Below are 19,758 nucleotides of genomic sequence, written 5' to 3' on the forward strand. Positions count from 1 at the left end.
CACACACACACACATATGCACACACAAATGAAGGAGTAAATAAAGGCTATGAAAACAACCCACATTGTTACTATTTGGCAAGTAAATTGCCCCTCCCGATAAAGGGCAAGACTACATCTACAGAATTATCCATAGTTGACTCTTAGGAAAGCCAATTTGTCTTAAAAAAAAAAAAAACTACAATGACAAACAAAAAACACTTTGTTTCAGAAGCAGTGGGCTGGCATTCTAAGAAGGTTCTGGAGCCCCGCACAAGGCTGCAGGTTTGGCAAAAGAAGGCTCCTACCCTGAACTAAAAAAGCTTTTCTTGTTTCCCTTTTAGTTAATTTCTTTCTTTTCTCAGTCTACCAGGGGGTCGGTCTAGCGGATGCTATTCAAACTAACAGCTGCAAAGGGTAAAAAAAAGAGAAGGAGAGAAAGTTTTCAGTTGCTTGCAATCAAGGGTAAAAATAAAAGAGGCACAATGAAAATTAAGGAAAATAAACAGTGATCAGGCCTTTTCTTCTCCACTTGCTGTGGTTTCCTGCTGCGTGTCCAACAATGGAAGAACAGGACTAGGGTGTAGGATTCCAATACCGCCCTCCACCCCCAGCATGCAAGGACAGGAAGATGCCTACACAGCACCAAAGGGATGGAACTGGGGAGACACGATTTTTCACAGCCCCCTTCTCCCACGCTTGAAGGGAAGGCTGAGGCTACAGAAGGAGAGAGCTGGATGGGAGGATAGCCCAGGAAGGGTGGAGGGAGAAGTGAGTGCTGGCTCTGAGGTGGGCTATACCCTCAAAATTAATGCATCCAGATGTTAGGGCCTTGGTCTGGGTGGGCTCAAGACCCTCAACCATACTCAAAGCAAATTGTTTCCTCAGGTTCTGAATGCCCTTTCTTTCAAAGGCTTTGAGCTTACCACTTCCTCAACATCATAGTCCTGAGCTAGGCACTGAGATTTCACTAAGAATGATTTACTCAAGTTGAGTAAACATTCAATGAAGACAAGAATGACCAACCCTATCTTAAGCCTGGTTTTCTGGTATCTCATGTAATATAGAAAATCCTCCCAGCAGTACTTGATAAAGACAAACTTACAGAAATCATCAGAGTGAGATATAAAATACATGAATCATGTACTGCCTCTCTCACAGAGAACAAAGAGAAAACCTGACTTTTCCAGCCTCATTTATCTGGAAAGTGATGGAGTTGGGATGGATACTCATTCTATCTCTCTTGCTAGGAGACCACTTATCACCCCACCCTCCTGGGTATGTCTCTGACTCAAGGTTGGGAATTAAAACACCACAGGAAAGAATTGTGAGAATGGGGATCACTTTGAGAAGCTGCCTTCAAACATATGTGATCGGCCACAGAAAACAAAAGTAGAAAGCAGTAAGATTGGTACTGAAAACACAATTGGTGTGAAAAACAACAGACTGGAGGAAAGAGGAGAAACCAAAGGAGATCAGGTAGTCAGGGCCTTGCAACTGTTGACCCAGAGCAGGTGGATGGCAGATTAAAGGGAATTGAAAGTGAAGAACAGGGAGGTGAAGGTGATGATATGAGGGTTCCTTGGAGTCAGCATGGAGGATAGTCAGGAATCCCCACGGAGATACATGGTATCAGCTTTGATGGGCTCTGTAATAGATACTTCAGCACTCTGCTCTTTTAGTGCAGGAAATACCACCTGCTGGTTAGTCATCACCACCTTTCCTGGAAACTATTTCCCTCAGGGTTATATTTTCTGGGAGACATGGCAAAATAACCACTGTGGAATATAGAGATCTGGTCCTTGAGTTTGAATAAGATCCAACTTTCAAGTCCCGCAAAAGTTCCAGGATTAACTTTCCCTAAACCCTAGATCTTTGATTACAACCATATTTGCATCCAAAATCTTTGTACCCAAGTTTCAGATTTTGTTTCCAGTGAATTTAAGATATTCCCCTTGTTTCAGTGCTACCACCAAGAAAGAAAACCCCAAGAGACCAGTAGAATTCAGAGTGGATAGAAAAATGAGCAGTTGAAGCAAACACTGTCAGCTGGTTCTCAGTCTCCATCCGGATCCTCCTGTCCAACCAGATTACTCCATGCTCCGAGAACCAGCTATCAGATTTCCACACTAGCTCTGGCACTAGCTGTTCAGTACAGCCTAATTTTGCCAAATTTTATTTGAGTCTTTGCTGGGGCTGTCATTTTATCCAGTTAAGTGGAAATTACAAAAGGATCCACTTGTCACTGCAGCAACTCCTCTCTGTGTTAAATGCTCCCAGAATCTTAACTACCAAACAGGCATGATCAGAAAAGATGGCTCTAGTGGTGATGATTGTATTTCTCGTTTGCAGAGACAGACCCTGCAACAGGCATGCACCACCCATGTACAGCAGATCCATAAATTACATAGGCCCAAATAAGTCAGGCTAGAGCTAGGGATGAAAGCAGAATGCAGATGATGCTTTACCACTGAGCATGGACAGAGTGGTGCTGCTGAAGTGGCAGGAGGCGCAGGTTCCCACCCTGCTCTTTCTTTCCTGATACAAGAACTTCCAATTAGTTACTCCGTTCCCCACCCCGCTCCCCCATGCTTTGTATAAACCACTCCAGCCCCTACCATAATTCTTACATTTAGTCAATCCCACATCATTCAATAATCCCATCCCAGCCATCTATGCTGCATTTAGTTCCTCCAAATAGGCCTCTCACTCCTGCCTTTCAGGCAGCCTTCCTTCTCCCTTCACTAAATGGTCTTCCTCTTAATTGAATTGTTTGGCATCTTCCAGGTTTTTGATCGAAGTATTATCGAAACACCTCCACAAAATGGGTCTCCCTGCCACTAAATTATATTTGATTCCACAACATGTCTCTAATTAAAATTTGCAATATTAGCTAAAGAATCTTTCAATATTCTCTCTCCCTATAGAATTCTGTAATCCAATATGATAGGTAGCCATTCACCATGTGAGACTAATTAAATGGCTGAACATTAAATATAATTTTAAATGTATTTCTTCACACACAATAGCCATATGGAAAATGCTCCGTGGCTTCATGGAGCTATGAAATCACAGCTCTTCATTTACATGATCACAGAAAGTGTTGGCGGACAGCAGGCTTTTTAGTTTGATCAACCCCTCTATTTCTGGGGTGTAGCAGTGTGCCTGGGCTTATACGGGCCACTCAATAAATATTCAAATAGGAAAATAACAAATCAATAATACCCAGGTTCAAAAGAAAGATGCTCAAAAGGTCTGGGAGAAATGCCCCCTTCTCTCCAGGAAGCTAAAGGAGGCTTCATAAGCAAAGTGACATTTAAAGTGAGCTTTGATGACAGGGTAAGAAGGTTCCTGGGCATAGAGCAGAGAGACTGGCTGAGGTAAAGGCACTGAAGGATGAAAGATCATGCTGGGGCCGGAGAGACAGCACAGCGGCGTTTGCCTTGCAAGCAGCCGATCCAGGACCTAAGGTGGTTGGTTCGAATCCCGGTGTCCCATATGGTCCCCCGTGCCTGCCAGGAGCTATTTCTGAGTAGATAGCCAGGAGTAACCCCTGAGCACCGCCGGGTGTGGCCCAAAAAACAAAAAAAAAGAAAGAAAAAGAAAGAAAGAAAAAGAAAAAACAAAAAAGAAAAAAGAAAGATCATGCTAACTAATACTTAGGGATTTGGCAGGTTTCTTGGTGTGGTGCTTTGGATTAGAATTAGAGTGAAAACGCAGGTTTCTTCTCCTTGAATGTCAGATGCTCAGGGCAAAGATCTTTGCTATAGTGGCCAGAATTTAAATGGTGCTAGTAAAGCTTATCATAGGAACGTGAGACAATATATAGTGAAATTTTTCCAATCACAGCCACCAGAGAAATGCAGACGTTCCATAATATAGAATACAAAATTGAACAGGTTGGATCCTGTAAAACATCCTTGGTACTTTTCTAAGTCTACAGCTTGTGACTTCCATGCTAAAGACATGTTTGCTCACATAGATTGAAGGAGAGCTGGGATCAAAAAGGGTGGATCAAGCTGATGCTGACTTCTTAAGGATACATCACTTGGAAGCACCGGGTGAAGCCTCAGGCAGAAGAAAAGGTGGCCATTCCATATACTAGCAATGCCTCTTTTCAAACAATGGCCTTCATCAAACATTTAGTCCCCTGAGGTGTGAGTACTGAAATCTGCCTAGGAAGAGGGTGACTCAATCTCAGGAAGTCAGGAGGGTGACAGAAGCTCCCAAAGAAAGAAAACCTTGAGCTCCATATGCCTTCAGGGGAGAAGGGTGTACATGTGCTTCTGAAATATGGCTCATTTATACAAGCAAACAGAACTGAATATGAGATGGGAGAAATTCCCAGTGCACACCCAGCTCTTTGCTTAGCCTGTGAGAAAAAAAAAAGTAAAAAGAAACAAAAGACAGGGAAAGGAGCTAATAGATGGCCAGGACGCCAATCTGCACAAATCACCTCATACCTAACCTTTCTGGGCACCCTCCTCCATGGCAGCCCTGGGTCTTTTGCTGGGAAGATATAGATCGAGCTGTAACTAGCTGGGGAGCTCATTAGCACCTCAATGGAACCAAGGGCTGGAATGCCTTCCAGGAGGTATTTTGAACTCTCACATCAGTTCCTTCTTGCAATCAATAAGATGTTTCTACAGTCACTCAACAGCCTTCAGAGGCTACAGATTTTGAAGGAGACCCAATTGGGTTTCTCTGTACTCATGTCTTCTCTTCATAGGAAACCCTATTTCAGCCTTTGTACATCAGCCCTCTGGGTTCCTAAGAAGAAAGACCCAGATCTTAGAGAAGAACCTCTTGCGACATGCTAGAATAAAGAATATAGGCCTCATCTAGGTGTCTGGTCCAAGCAATGCAGGCAAAAAGTACTGGTGAGGGGCCAGAGTGATACATAGTGGTAGGGCATTTGCCGTGCAAGCAGCTGACCCAGGACAGACCTGAGTTCTATCCCCAGAATCCCATTGGTCCCTCAAGCCAGGAGCAATTTCTGAGCGTATAGCCAGGAGTAACCCCTGAGTGTCACTGGGTGTGCGCCCCCCCCAAAAAAAAAGGTGCTGGTGATAGAAAATATTGCCTGGGAAGGTTTGGTTTTCAGGTCACTTTTGAGATGGTTCCAGAGTCTCAAGTAGGAATTAGATTATGAAGGCAAGTTGGCCACTCAGAGGAAGGTCTCAGAATATTGTCTGAAACATTCCCTCATGCTTCCTTTACTGCCTAGATCAGCTGAGGAGCCCTGCGTGTGGCCACCTGAGTCCTGGAGAATCTTAGACACGTGTGTGTGTGTGTGTGTGTGTGTGTGTGTGTGTGTGTGTGTGTGTGTGTGTGTGTGTGTCCTGCATGTGGTCAGCTGAGTTCAGGAGAATCTTAGATGTGTGTTTGTGTGTGTGTGTGTGTGTGTGTGTGTGTGTGTGTGTGTGTGTGTGTGTTTAGTGGAGTCTGGGGGGGAAATTAAGTCTCATTTCTAGTAGGCAGGCCATGACTTCCTGAAACAGGAGTCTTTACAGCCATCAGCAGTCCCAGCATGGTTGTGGGTAGATGTGGAGAACCACTGACTACAGTTCTACAGCACAGCCTCCAGTAGTGAGATAGTCTCTGGAGCATAAAGGACTATACCCAGCCCTTCCAAATATGAGCAGGACTCAGAAACAGAGTACCTCCTTATCTTCAGAGTATTTCTCAGAAAACACTTAACACTCATATTTAGAATAGTGTTGCTAGTCTTCAAGGTACCTGATCCCAATATGAATGGACAGTGATCCTGCTGGATTTTATGGCTGTGAGCAGTGCTCAGCGAGATCCTAGAAGAAAGGAATCTAGCATAATCCCATACAGACTTGATATTACTATCTCAAAATCATCTGTGAGATCTAACTAATATCATCTTTTCAAAGTGATGTATTTTGACATTATCCCGATGTAAGAAACTCTGTGTTGATCACATCTGATTTTGCGGTTATAAGTGTAAAATCATAACAGAATGACATGGAAAATTCTGAGATGGTTTTAACTCTGCAAATAACTTGATGTACCATTAAAGTCATTGGGGTTCTAATCCACTACAAATTTTATGAAAAGTCTTTTAATGATGTGATATAGTATATAGAAAGCGCTTATTTTTTTTTTTAGTTCTTTTTGGGCCACATCCATTTGATGCTCACGGGTTAGTCCTGGCTAAGCACTCAAAATTGCCCCTGGCTTGGGGGGACCATATGGGACGCTGGGGGATTGAACCGTGGTCCTTCCTTGGCAAGGTTTGCAAGGCAGACACCTTACCTCTAGCACCACCTCTCCGGCCCTGAAAGTGCTTATTTTTATAAAGTTAAGGAAGAAGGAAGGAGTTCAAAATGTTTGTCTTTGTCTGGACCTATCCATGATATTTTGGGGGGGGACCACACTTATCTGTGCTTGGGTCTTAGTTGTTGGAGTAACCAGTTTTCACTTTATTCAGGCTAATTCTTCTTTGCTTGTGCTGGTGAACATACTTCTGGATTGGTACCTTACCTACCTGTTCTCCATCCAAGGAGGTGGTCCTTCTCTTCCCAATAAAGACCTCGGGCACAGGGAGAAACTGCTTATGGTTTCAGTTTCCTCAGCTGGCCTATTTGCCTGCTGGTATCTTTTGCTAGCTAGTGGAAAGAGTGTGGTAGAAGTTTCCTGAACATGTTTTATTCTCTTCAACCTGTAGATTTAATTGCTGTGCTACTGTTGCTTCCAGACCCCCATTCCCCAATCCCCCGGAATTGGGGCATGTGGCTTCCTCTACATTTATTCTTATTTTTCTCTTGGCCACACCCAATGGCACTCAAAGGTTACTCATGTTTTGTGCTCAGAAGTTGCTCCTGGCTTGGGGGATCATATGGGATTCCAGGTATTGAACCGGTGTCCATCCTGGGTTAGCTGCATGCAAAGCAAATGCCCTACCACTATGCTACCACTCTGGCCCCTACATTTACTCTTAATTCTGTGCTCAGGTATCACTACTGATGAAACTGAAGGAATAATATACAGGGCCCAGGATAAAATTAAGGTAAGCCACATGCAAGGAAACTGCCTTACCTGCTATACAATCTTTCTGGAACATGACTTATGTATAATTGAAAAGTGTGTATGTGTATTCCTGCAAGTAAATGTGTCTAGCTGTGTATATGTGTTGTTGTGTAGGCACTTTTGGGGAGGGGATAAAACTACTCAAATACTAATTAATGATCAGAGTATCCAGTCTCAAGATATTGTACAGGGAGTAAGGTGTTTGCCTTGCCAAGCCAGGTTCATATTCAGCACCCAGTATGGTCCCTTGTGTTCTAACAGGGTTGAGCATAGATCCAGGAGTAACCTTTGAGTACAGCTATGTGTACTTCCAAAATAAAGCAAAACAAACAAAAACAAGGTGTCTTTCTAGTTTGGGAATCATTTTGAAAAATACATATACATTCTCACACATATAAATACATGTACACAGATACATACATACAATGAAAGTGACAAATTAGTACATTTTTGCTGCAAAAACGAAGATCTTGAGGCCTTAAAGATACAGGTGCTAATTTTTTGTCCTCAAAACTGCAAGTTAGTTGTGCTTCATAGGCTTTGGTTGGAAATCACACACTGAGTACAGATTAGTTCAATTTGCTCCTTATTGCTGTAATGAAGCTGAAGGAGCTGCCACTGTTTGTCAGGATGTGGCAATTTCCAGCAACATAGGAAAAAGCTAAGTATAAATGAATGACCTCTTCTGAGAACTGGCATTTTTCCTTCACACATTCTAGGAGGCCTACATGGCCAAGCCCTTTCAATAGAGCACTGGAAATCTTGCTCTGTTTTAGAATATACTCAAGAAAAGGAAGCATCTGCAGAACAGCACATTTTTCAGCATTGCTTTCTAGAGCAAGGATTGACTAGAGTAACAGACTTCTACAATATGCCCAACATGACCCATATGGGTAACATTAAGAATAGCAGAAGTAACTCTGCAGATTATTGACTGGTAAGGTGTTAGCTAAACTGAGGGTGTGAACTTTTATTCTGAAATTTTCTTGTTCAGTCCAGCCTGGACCTAAGAACTGAAATGGGGTGGGCTGAAGGAGAGGGAAAGACCAGAAGGTCTGGTATAATGTTATGGTTATCCCTGGGACTAGCAAAAATTGGTGAATATGAAATCTCATACAAAAGTGAGCTAATACTTGGGCAAGTAGGCTTTATACCCAGGTCCTGACCACCAGCCAGAGATTCAAGTCCCACTACACCCTCATGAAAGAACAGGTTGAGATGGGCTGGGTTTTATTTTTCCTTTTCCTACAAACTTTAACAAAATCTTGGTGTTTATTTTTATTTCTTTTAGGCTGAATCTTATTTCCCAAAATAAACCATCTTTTTTTTGGTAGCCCTGTCATTAGCAGTTGCTACAAACACTGATGCTGAACTGCAAGAGCAACACTAGGAAAAGAGCAATGAAAGCCTGAGTCTCCACAGAATCACTGTGAGAGCCACAGCTACGGCTTTTGGAACTCATGCTCCATGAGTACAAGATGGAACTCGGGCCTCCTGGGAGCTGCCAAAGCTCTGCAGGGGCAGTCTTCTCTCTGCATGTGCTCTCCTGAGTGCTTACATGTGAGCATCCCCCAGGAAAACAGAGACACCCATCTCCCTCTACCTCCACTCAAACTGGGTATACGACATCCAGTTACTTCACTTCATGGAATCTGTGATTCCTAACCTAGAAAGTAGAAACAAAAATAATCATGGGTTCTTGTTCAGGGACAGGGGAACTTCATTATTTTGTATCCATTCAAATCCTATTTGTATTCATGCAACACTCAACTACCATAGGCTTCCTCAATCACACCAGGATCCCAGGAATAAATAGATAGACTGGACACAGTCTATGCCTTTAAATACCAGGCTAGCAGGAGTTCCTGGCAGGGAGATAGGGAATTAGGAGAGCCTAGTCTAACCTTTAAAGGTGGGGAAGAGAGGGCCCGAAGAGATAGCACAGCGGCGTTTGCCTTGCAAGCAGCCGATCCAGGACCAAAGGTGGTTGGTTCGAATCCCTGTGTCCCATATGGTCCCCCGTGCCTGCCAGGAGCTATTTCTGAGCAGACAGCCAGGAGTAACCCCTGAGCACCGCCGGGTGTGCCCCCCCCAAAAAAAAAGGTGGGGAAGAGACCAAGACAGGAAATGCTTTTGTGACAACCTGAATGGAACTGCTGTGAAAAATTTCAATAAAATACATAAGGATGTTAGGAAAGGGAGCTGCAAGCAGAAACTAATGGTACCATCTAAGCTGATTTCTAGCCTGGATACAGTGTAAGGATCTGGAAGAAAAAGACTGTAGAAAGCTTCTCCCATCTTTCAAGAAAAGGAAAGAAGGAGGTTGAGGATATGTGGAAAGGATTGAATGCAGAAGGCCAGGGTTCAGTCTGTCGCAGCATACCAGCACACTTAGAACAGTCAGAGGGACCTGAGCATTGAAAGAGTACTCTTCTAAAATGAAGGAAAATCCAGAAAATGCAATGAGTTAAAGAATATCACCAAGGTCTGACATCTGAGGCATTTACAGGAAGTGCCAGGAAGTGCCAAACACATGCAGCAGCATATATAAACACAAATACTATACTGGTCCTTACAGAGCCCACAGTTGGGAATTGTTGATTCATTTGCTTAAAGTTGAGTAGTTTAGAGGTCACCCCTGGTGGCAAGGTTGGGCAAAGCATTATGAGATGGCCAGGTGCATCAGAGGGTCTTGTGAGAAGTTACATTACTAATGAGGAACAGGTTCACATCTATCAGGAGTGATTCAGGGAAGAGTTCATGGCAGCCATGGCTGGAGAAACAGAGCTGCAGTTTATGGAAGTAGCCACTCCTGGAAGTAGTGAGATATCAGATCATGAGAGCAGACTTAGACCAAAGTGTAGAATACAGACATGATATGAAAGAGGAAAGAGGACAAAGAGGAAAGACAAGAGATAAGTAACCCACCCTGTGGTGCACTTCTTGCTCTCATCACTCCCTCTGGTGTGTCTCCTCTCCCAATAGTATTGTGGCAACTATGTCTACAGAGGAAGAGGAGCTCTGAATGGGGCAAAGAGACATAAGAAGACTACAGAAAATATAGGATTCAGCATCTATAATAGTATGGTACACTGAATTGAACTATATCATCAGGAAAGGGGAGTCCAGCCATAACACCCAGGCATCAGTGAGTGCAGCTTTATCTGGAAATCAGATTCTTAGAGATGCAATATGGGGTAACCCCACAAAGAGAGACATTCAGATAGAGACCTACACAGAGCATCTTTAAGACTATAGACTGGAGGGACACATTTATAAGGATCACTGACACCAAGATTCCCCTAATCTCACCAGAAAGAACCAACCCACTGAGTTCCTAAATTGTGGCAGCTATTCTCCATACATGTGAAAGAATACATTCCTGTTGATATGTTACCCAATAACCTTAAGAAATTAATACAACACAGAATAAATTTTGACCATTAAGAATATCTTAGTTGGAAAATGGAAGTACCCCAACAACTGCACCCTCTTATCATGCAAGATCAGGACAGAAGACATCTGCTATCAACCCTGCAAATGGGGAGCTACCAATATCATTCTGGCCACACCATTTACTTCCAGTCTCATTAAAAGAGATTAAGCCTGCTGGATTCTCCCTATATCTGGGAGCAACGGGCTTGCAGATGCATTGGGGCACATCCAGGTTTCAAAGCTGGAGTTTGAATATAGTCACTCAGTAGCCTGCTTTGGGGCTACAGGGATTTAATCCAGTAGTGTTTATCAACAGAGCTCACTGTTTACAGAATAAAAACCCACAGTCCTGTCACTTTCAGAAATTATCTCATTTGTTTTTTTCTTATCTTCTACTAGAATGTATGCTGTAAAAAAACAGCTCTGTACCCCATCTGGCTCTTGGTACCTCCCCTATGTCTGGAAGATTCTTGTTATATAGTATCTCATAAACTTAACTTACCTTGCTGGTCAATCAATAGGGTCTACAGTGTGAGTCCACATGCTCCTGTGCAAACTGGCTTAACCCCTTTGTCTTTGATAAGGACATTCACAGGAAGGCCCAATGCCACAAACCAGGACATGGAGACTTATAGACATACTGCCAAAAACCCTATTGATGGGAACAAAGCTGGTGTCAGACAAACATAGGGATATGGGAGGTCTCAAAGAGCTGAAATTCAGGCTTTGTACTTGGAAAACTTGGGCTTGACCCCCAAGCATCACTGAATGACTTCTGAGGACCAAACTGCCCCTAACCCCTTCCAAGAAAGGAAAAGAAAACAACAACAACAACAACAACAAAAGCAGGCCTGTAACAAGGCATGAATCAATGTAGATAGGGAGGGATGAAGATAGAAAGCTGTAGAGGCAACAGGGAGATTGAGATTGGTGATGAAGGGGGAGAGAAACTATTTTCCAGGAAGAGGCATCTAGCAACAGATAGTATCAACAGGACAGAGGGGACCAGGTTACCATCTGTGGCCACCTGACCACATTAGAATAAGATTGAAGAGGTTGACAGGCAAACTGGGCAAACATAAAGAAGATAAGTTAAAAACAGCTATAGAGGTAGAAAAAGAATTGAGAGAGCTTGAACCTAGAAGGGGCTGACCCTTTAGGCATGCAGAATGGGTTAAGATCTGTGTCAGCTCTTAAAACCAATAAAAATATTAAGTAAATATCCTTTTGCTATTTCAAACTGAAGACAACAGGCCCAGGAACAGCCTGAATCTTCCCATGACTCACTTCCTCTCTCCATGGCAAGAGCAATAGCATTGGGAAATGTGCTAGAGAACTCACCTGTGCTGGTTGGCTACCCAGTGGGGATGAACTCATCCCTTGCTGATCTAGGGGTAGCGGTGGAGCTACCAGTCCCTTGAACACACTTCACACAACCCCCAGTATGCATGATGAGATTAGCACCAAGAAGAAACAAGCAGAACTGGAAATCAGAGGGCACTTAGGGTTCAGCGGCCAAAACTGGAACTGAGACTTTGCTTGGGTAGCTTATACCTGGGCATCCAAGGGACCAAGGCCAACATCCCTGGTGGTGCTGGATCTAATTAGAGATTGCTGCCACTTACCACTGAGAGATACAGCCCAATAAAAACATCCCCTTCCCTGCAGCCAGGCTGGAGCAGCCTTGCTGAAGCCCTTCAGCAATGAAACAACTAGGTGGACAGGGGTGAAGTTGAGGGCAGCTGTGGAAACATCCAGACCGAGAAGTGGCAAGGACCCGGGTATGTGTCTACCCAGGCACAGGGATAGACCTACTTCTGGGCTGTATAAAAAGAAAGGGAGGAAAGAAACAAGCTGCAGCTGCCAAAGGGAATCCATCCAGAGCCAGTCAGTGGACTGTAAAGCAGAAACTGTGAAAAAGGAGATGCACAAACAGGTCCCCAGGTGACTGCCAGATTGCAGAGCCATACAACATCCAGAGGAGGCAAAAGAGGAGGAGGTGGTGGGACAATATAGCAAGGGGCCAGGCCTGTCTAGGTGCAGAAGATGTTGAAAACCTCCCAAGTGGGTAGTCAATTGCAAATTGCAATAAGGTCATGGGCATTTCTGTGCAGCAAACTCTTACCCTGAACTACAATCCTCAAAAGTATGTTATAATCATAAAGAATAAATGTGTGAATGCATCTGTGTGCACGTGTGTATGTGTTTACATGCTTTCTGAGTTTCTAATCTGCTGGGAAGTGGATGTGCAGGACAGAGAGGAGACAGAGCAACAGGGATCAAAAAGGCCATGACCAAAAAAACCAGACAAACTAGCAAGTAATTAAACATGAACCCCTGGGAATACACAAAACTTCCAGAGAGCTCACAATACATCTCAAGGGCAGGGCAGCTGATGTGGCATGCTGACTGCAGAAAAATTGGGGACTGATGATGCTGGTCTCATACCCAGTCTCAGGTACACTGTACTTTAAGCCCATTTAGGCAAAGGCAGTAATTATAGGTGTAACTAGAAAGTGTGTTAAGCCTCAGCAATGACAATGGGGAGATTGGTTGCATCAGGAATTGAATAGCTATGGCCACATAAGGGTGATTAGGAAGGTGTTGAACTGGGGTTGGGGCTCCAAGAGCAGAAGCAGAAGGATCTAGTTTGAACTTAGAGGAGTCAGTGCTGGGGGTCACTGCAATGAGGAAATCAAGAAATCCAACCCAGAGAACAAAGAATGCAGTAGACACACAGCTGTCTGGAAGAACTGCCCATCTGTTCCTTTCACATTGCATCAGCCATCAGGAAAGAAAGGTGAAGCACTAGTGGGATGGTCCCTAAAGAGAAGGAAGACAAAGGATAAGTCCAGATTTGCCTGCAGCAGCAACTCCCTTCCTAAGCTTCCAGAGAGGAAGAGGCAGGAAGTAGGAACCCAGCTAAGTCCCTGTGCTATGAAAATAGTCCCTTCCAATTACTCCTAGGTACTCATGAAATGTAGGTGGGAACCCGGTTCTGTCCTCATAATGTGTTCCTGTCCACTGCATAAGCACACACCCTGGAGTTATTGTGCCAAGTTCCAGAGGTAGTGGGCCAGGGTGAAGAATGGCAGCACCTCCTGCAAGGTACTACCGATCCCCATGAGATGGATCCTACCTGGAGGCTGCAGTTCTTTGCTCCTAAGCCCATTGTGGCCAGAGCACAGGAACATGTGAGATGAACACAGCCTCTGGGAACCCAACTGCCACTTGGTGATACTGCAGCTTCAATCATGGTCTCCAATGTCCAACAAGAGGACAGGAGTTCACAGTTTGGAGACTATTTTACTGATTTGATTTTTTTTGTTCGTTTGTTTTTGGTTTGGGGGCCATACCCAGTGATGCTCAGGATTTACTCCTGGTTTGGGGGCCATACCCAGTGATGCTCAGGATTTACTCCTAGCTATACACTCAGAAATTGCTCCTGGTTTGGGGGACCATATGGGACACCGGGGGATCGAACCATGGTCTGTCCTAGGCAAGTGCCAGCCACCAGCAAGTGCTCCGGCAAGTGCTTCGTGCCACCGTTCTGGCCCCTGAACTGTTTTTAACTTAAAATTTTTTGTTATATTTTTCACAGGGACTACTGCCAGCTGTGTGAAGAGCTGTGGGGACTTGGTGCCAATGGAACCACTCCTCAGTGATGTTCAGGGGCCTGTGATAGGAGGGCTCAAGCTCAGGAACTTATACACACAGACATGTGCTCTGATCCTTAAACCAGGCCCCAGGTGGGAGATTGTTCTAGAACTTATCCTAAAAGAGTCTTATTTCACCTTGGCACATAGTCCTGTGACTGCCCCTCAATGTAGGCCTCTGGGACATGTAACCTTTTTGGCTCCTTTGGAGGAAAAATGAATGGCACACTAACTTCTCCAGCTACTATAAAGTAGAATTCACACTTGAATTCCCATACATGCCCTGCATGGCTAGGACCTCAGAAAATGTGAAGCCAGTAACAACATTATTTCCACTTACAGACGGACTAATTGAGACTCAGATCTTATAAGTCGAATCAATAGAAAAAGGTTGACAGGCATGTGATACAGAGCCAGTTTTACCTCCTGCTCCTAAAAGGCAGTACTCCTGACCCCTGTTTCTTATCTCTTATTTTGAAGGGCATTAATTTGGGCTTTGGGATCATGCTGGTGGTGGTGGTGTTCAGGACTCATTCTAACTCTACACTCAAGAATCACTCCAGGGGGTACCCAGGAGACCATATGGGATGTCAGGGTTTAAACTGGGGTAGCCTGCCTACAAGGCAAATGCTTTACCTGCTATGCTATCACTCTGGTCCCTGGAAAAGCATTTCTAATTACTGCTGAAGACATAGCAAGCCATAGCTTTCCACTCACATCTGAAAGAAATTAGCAGAGCAAACCATAGAGCACATTTTGCCATTGATGAACTCAAAACAGGAAGCTCTCTCTCACTGGGAACAGGGATGGACTCCTATGCCAATAACAGTTTGCCATGCTGCCAGGCTGAGCTCCAGTGAAAAGGAACAGTTCCATTGATGGGGCTGGAAGCCACTCACATCTGCCTCTGGATACCCATTTAAAACAACAGGCTCGCACCTCTGATCAATAATGAAAAGTTGGTGCCTGCACATGTGATTCAAAGGAGATGAGGCCAAATCCTCATGCCATGTTCTACTGAAGAGGGGGGCAAAAAAGAATGAAAGAGATTAAAAGTCTTTAAAACCTAAAATCTGGGAAAGCAGCAAAGAAATCCACCCAATGCAAATTGCTGACAATTCCAGGAGTCCTGTGATTCCGAGAGATAATCATTTATTTTCCATACTATTTTAGGAAGGGACTTATTATTTAGAAAGAAAACAAGTTTGAAACCCACGGTATTACAAATCTTCTCTTTTGACAACTGGTTAAGGGACAGAGAAATTGTTCATTCAAATATAATTTTAGCAGAATGGAGGAATAGAGGCTCTATTTTTTTCTTTTAATTTATTTAAATTTTTTTCTTTACTTAAACACTGTGTTCATGATTGAGTTTCAGTCTTAGAATGTACACTACCCTTCACCCGTGAACATTTTCTGCCACCAATGTCCCCCATTTCCCTCCCTGCCTCTGGCCCCTGCCAGACACCTAACTTTTCTCTCTCTCTCTCTCTCTCTCTCTCTCTCTCTCTCTCTCTCTCTCTCTCTCTATCTCTCTCTCTATCTCTCTCTCTATCTCTCTCTCTCTATCTCTCTCTCTCTATCTCTCTCACTCACTCACTTTCTCTCTGTCTGTCTCCATGATCTTTTTTTCCTTTTAGATATTTTGGTTTGAACTATTGTTAATGAAGGAGTACAGTGCATATATTTCTTGAACATATTGGAGGATCTTTTTCTTATAAGCTAAATAAAACTCTAAAGCTTTGAGTTCTCTGAATTGAAGTAACAGCATATCTCTGACAGAGGTGCTAAGCATGCAGTTTGAAGACTATATTGTGAACATAACAAGCTCCATGGCTTACACTGGGCTACCACTGCCCCCTCTCATTGTTCCATAGTCATTATGGCCTCTGTTTTCATCAATTGCTCCAACTTTGGCTTTTAAGTGGCTTTTAAGTGCATCATGATATGGATAGTTTTGGTATAACTGGTGGTATTTGTGCAAAGTAAAAAACTCCCTTCCTCAGAGTAAAAGTACAGCAAATAGGATGCTTGCCTGCATTCGGTGAACTTGGGTTCAATCCCAAGCTCTCCAAGCACTGCCAGGAGTGATCACTGAGCACAGAATCAGGAGTAAGTGCTGATCATTTATGGGTGTGTCCCCAAAAATAAAACTTCCCTCTTTCTGCAGCCTAGATTTCACTAGATTTTCATTGAACATGCAGTGAGAGGTAGCATTTTGGAATTATAGAAACAGTTGAGGTGACTGGGCATTCCACACAAGGCACTCAGAGGCTAGCCTTCAGGCCTCCCTTCCCACAAACCTGTCCAATGGCTCAAGTGCTAAACCTTGATGATTCCGATAGGGGCTTCCCAGTCTATGCACTCCAGATCAATCACCCACACTGTCAGATCCAGGCACCCAAACCCTTTCTCTTAACACAAATGTGCAACATCTGTCCTTGAGCATTGTTCTGGGATATGTAGACTATGTTAATACATAATGGTTAGAAAAATATGCCATTTTTTTCTTTTTGGGCCACATCTGGTGACACTTGAGTTATTCCTGGCTATGTGCTTAGAAATCACTCCAGGCTTGGGGGACCATGTGAGACACTGGGGGATTGAACTAGGGTCCATCCTAGGTTAGCAGGTGCAGAGCAAATGCCCTACCAGTTTGTGCCACTGCTCTGGCCCCAAGAGATGCCATTTTTAAAATCTTTAATATAATACTAATCAAGACCAGGGAAATGGCTTAAAGAACTTCAACACGAGGTTAGAATGTAGGAGCTCAGATGTGATCCAGGACAACCAAATGGAGCACCACCAGAATCAACTCTGAGCATGGAGTAGGCCTGGAGCACCACTGGTAAAGTCCAAAGACAAGCTAACAAATCAAGCAAGTTAATCATTCAGCTTTCAAATTTTGCAGACCTTGAATCTTGAACAAAACAAAACAAAAAACCTCTTCTATTGAAGAATGGTGTATTATGTATCACATTCAACAGCACTCAGGGGCTATGGCTAGCTCTATGCTTAGGAGTATTCAAGGGAACATATGTGGTGATGAGAATTCCAATCATTGTCAGCCAAATGCCAGGCCAGTGCCTTCATCCCTGTACTATCCCTCCTGGCTATCTTTTCTTTTGAGGTAAGAAAGTTTGGGTTCAAAAAGTTAAGTTTTAGAAAGCTACAAAATGGCTTTTCCTGATTCATCTTATATCAATTACTATAAAATTAGCTGCTGTAACAATTAAACCCCAGAGCATTGTAGTTCAGCACAATAATTGTTATTGCTTAAATAACAGACTTGCTTAGCAGGCAGTTTTTCTCTACGAATGATTCAGAGACCCAGGACTGTCCAATAGTTTCAGCCAGCACTTTCTGCAGCTTGACATTGTCAGTATCCCACAAAGTAAAAAACAGAGAATGGAGAACAATTGCCCAATGTGTTACACACTTGGTTTTTAAATCTTGCATTCTGCTCACTTTTATTTGCTTATAAGAAATCTGATGTCCCTTCTGAGACTAGACAGCCTAGGATATATGGTCCACAGTGAATTAGGGGGCTTTGGCATCAAGACTTTATGTAGTGAGTGGGGCCACATGCTTGAGAGACCAGAGAGGACTTTATAGACTTGAGAGTTACAGAGCATCTCATGTCCCAGCACAGATGATCAGTCTGCCTTTCCCTTGTGGACACTGCATGGTGGGAGAAGAAACCCCTCCACTCCTTCCTTCTCAAATAAACCAAAATTCCAGAATCTTCCTTCTAGGCTGAGGCTTAGAAAAGCTAAATCATTTCTTCCTTGACTCATGATCAGCTCTACCTGCCATGTGAGAGGTAAGAGGAAAAAATATCAAGAATAATGAAGTCTCAGGGCTGGAGAAATGACACATGAACAAAAGCATGCACCTGGCATGCAGCTGACTTCAGTTTTATTTCTGTTACCACATGATCCCTTGAGCCAGATGAATTTCTAGAGGCCCCTAAACCTTGTTAGCTATAATCCTAGAGACTTTGAGTATTGCTGTTTTGGCAGCTCATCCATGGGTGACCTCAAGCACTGCAGATCCAGAACAGTACCACATCCTTGGGTGCTTACCTTACACCATTAGCCTAGTTGGCCAAGTCACCAGGAGAGGTCCCAGAGCACCTGAGCATTGCTTCCACCTAGAAAAAAATATCCTTATGGCAGGGGTTTCTCAGTCTTAGCATAGCTGGCCTTCAGGGTTGGAAACTATAGTGGTGGCTGATATGTGTCAGGGGAAAAAAACTGGCAGAATCCTGGGCCTCTTCTTTTTTTTTTTTTCTTTTTTTTAATATACTTTTTATTTAAGTAGCATGATCATAGTTGGGTTACAGTCATAAACAAAACATCCCCCCTTCACCAGTGTAACATTACCCCCTCCCCCCTTCCCATCCCTTGCCTGTATTTGAGACAGGCATTCTACTACAGTTATTTGTTTTTAAGTTCAGTAAGGTGTATTTTTTTTCTTAAAGGATAAGAGGAAAAATATATAATAAAGGTGTGATAGTGACTATCGTCGTTGTTTGCATAGGTCCAGAAAAATGGGGAAAATGGAAAAAAATCCTTGACCTAATTTCAAAAAGGCCTCACCACAGAAGTTTATTGGCATAAGACAGACTGGGTTCCAGGCATACCAGTCCGTCCAACTCGAGTCATTCTCCGTGGTCTCAGTGAAACTTTTTCACACTTTAGCTATTGTTGGTATCAGATTCTTATATTTAAAGACTCTGGATTCTGTGCATTTCTATCATTAATGTCAGGCTGATGAGGAGCATCCTCTAGTTTCAGCATACCATTCAATGCGGAGCGATCTGCCCTGTATGCAGACTGTTGCTGAGTTGTCTGGGTGTTGGGAGCACTCTTTGGAGTAAGTCAATGCCAAAGCAGTGGTAGGTCTTCCCTGGTAGAGACTTGGATCCTGGTAATGTTATAGACAATTGTGGTTGTTTCCATAGATGGTATCCATTGTTCAGGTGTGTGTGGGCGATGCCCATTCTTCTGAGGCCTGAGCCAAATCATTATGTCAATGTTCAGGGTAAAAGGCCTAATTACATTACCAAATTTGTGTTCCCATCTCTATTAGATAAGAACTTGTTTGCATATGTATTATTTTCCCATTTTAATGTGCCTATGCAAAAGAGAAGCAATGCCACAAGATATTGTTGGTGCATCTGGGGGCTGACAAAGAAAGCCCAACATTCCCCATAACTTGGTACATACTTGAAATTTATACAGAGATACTCTTCTACCAGTATTGCTTATAAAACAGATCTCAAAGGGGGAAAATCAAACAATCAAATAACAAACCCAGTAGGCAAAATTTTCACTATATGAGGATATTCGAAAAGAGTTATAGATGTTAAGGGAATACATCTGAGATATACAAAGGAGATACACGTGACCCTTTTATGTTTTAAAAATAGTCAAGAGGGAGGGGGTTGTTTTCGAGACACCACTTTGGTCTGTGATTTGGACAAGCCGAGAGAGCATGGAGCCATGTCCTCCCCTTGTTGTCTGTTGAAGCTTCTGACTCCCCGAGAGGCGTTTACTTCCTAATTGCTGGAAGTTGAAAGTTCAGCAGTCCCTTCCCAGCCCCTTGCAGGAACAAGGAAGCCTGGAGTC

General features: G+C 43.5%; 1 protein-coding gene and 1 non-coding gene across 2 annotated transcripts in view; one reads left to right on the forward strand and one right to left on the reverse strand.

Annotated features, from left to right (window-relative positions):
* PTPRT (protein tyrosine phosphatase receptor type T) overlaps positions 1-19,758 on the reverse strand; it is a 935,630-nt gene that overhangs the window by 766,668 nt on the left and 149,204 nt on the right. The window lies entirely within an intron of this gene.
* LOC126019248 (small nucleolar RNA SNORA69) lies at positions 5,862-5,979 on the forward strand. Its single transcript, XR_007498982.1, has one exon. It is a non-coding gene; the product is annotated as a small nucleolar RNA SNORA69 (small nucleolar RNA).

Source organism: Suncus etruscus, chromosome 9, assembly GCF_024139225.1.
Source record: "Suncus etruscus isolate mSunEtr1 chromosome 9, mSunEtr1.pri.cur, whole genome shotgun sequence".
Lineage (NCBI taxonomy): Eukaryota > Metazoa > Chordata > Mammalia > Eulipotyphla > Soricidae > Suncus > Suncus etruscus.